General features: G+C 53.5%; 1 long non-coding RNA gene across 1 annotated transcript in view; it reads left to right on the top strand.

Moving 5' to 3' along the window:
• Positions 1-169: 169 nt before the first annotated feature.
• The window catches only part of LOC122546319, an 8,541-nt gene continuing 7,408 nt past the window's right edge, over positions 170-1,302 (top strand). The window contains exon 1 of the long non-coding RNA XR_006310713.1: positions 170-283. This is a non-coding gene — a long non-coding RNA (uncharacterized LOC122546319). The remainder of the gene's footprint in view (positions 284-1,302) is intronic.

The following is a 1,302-nucleotide window of genomic DNA, read 5'->3' as shown; positions in this document are numbered from 1 at the left end:
TCACCCTCCATTTCTCTCCCTCTCTTGGGTCTCTTTTCCTTTCTGCCCATTTCCCAGCTGACTCTGCCACCCTCCCCTGCCTGTGTCAGACCATCTCCGTGCGTGTCTGTGTGAGTGAGAGAGAGTGTGCTGGCCCTCTCTCCTGTCGCTGTCTGGCTCGCTGCTAAACCGGTGTGTTTGCTGTTGCAGGACGTCTTTGCTGGTCTCGAGACAGAGGCTGACGAGGCCATCGAGCTTAAACAGACCAGGAAGCTGTACAAGCAGCAGGGCGGTGTGCTGGCTGGTAACTATGGCAACGTGCGGGGAGGGGAGGGGGCCGATTCCCGCTCACCATCGCTGTTTGGCTGGGGCGTAGTCCCAGAGCTGTCCACTCCAGGCGATGACCTTTCACCCACACCCTCCCTCGACCACGGGGCCAACTCCAGGAATCCCCTCTGGGCGCGGACCTCTCGGAAGTTCGGGAGAGCCGGCTGGGAGGGAGATTGGGGAGAGGGTGGACGCAGCGGTGTCCGAGATTGCAGAAGAGGGACACGGATTGAGGGGAATTGGGTAAATGGTTATCTAAGATTACACAGGGGCCTTGATCTGTTGGCCTAATGGGCTAAGAGTGGCAGATGGAGTTTAGAACATACAGCGCTGAACAGGCCCTTCGGCCCTCGTTGTGCTGTCCTGTCAACTAATCCCAGCTCGTCCCCCTACACTAATCCCATCATCATCCATGTGCTTATCCAAGGCTGGTTTCAATCTCCCTAAAGTGGCTGAGTTGACTACATTAGCAGGTAGGGCATTCCACACCCTTACCACTCTCTGAGTAAAGAACCTGCCTCTGGCATCTGTCTTCAATCTATCACCCCTCAGTTTGTAGCTCAGCCCCCTCGTACAAGTCAACATCCAAGGAAAAAGACTTTCACTGTGCACCGTACCTAATCTTCTGATCATCTTGTTACAAAACCCCGCTCTTAGCCGCTTTTCCGATGAGAACGGACCCAAGTCCCTCAGCCTTTCCTCATAAGACCTTCCCTCCGAATTGAAGTTGGATAAATGCGAGGTATTGCATTTTGGTAAAACAAACCAGGGCAGGGCTTATACAGTTCATGATTAGACTCCCTACATAATGTGAGCAAACAGGCCCTTCAGCCCAACCAGTCCACACTGACCCTCTGAAGAGGAACCCACCCAGACCCATTTCCCTCTGACTAATGCACCTAACATTATGGGAAAATTTAGCACGGCCAATCCACCCTAACCTACACATCCCTGAACACTATAGGACAATTTAGCACGGCCAATCCACCCAAACCT

This window comes from Chiloscyllium plagiosum, unplaced genomic scaffold (assembly GCF_004010195.1).
Source record: "Chiloscyllium plagiosum isolate BGI_BamShark_2017 unplaced genomic scaffold, ASM401019v2 scaf_73334, whole genome shotgun sequence".
NCBI lineage: Eukaryota > Metazoa > Chordata > Chondrichthyes > Orectolobiformes > Hemiscylliidae > Chiloscyllium > Chiloscyllium plagiosum.
Note: the sequence above shows the minus strand (reverse complement) of the source record. Positions and strands in the feature narration are given on the sequence as shown.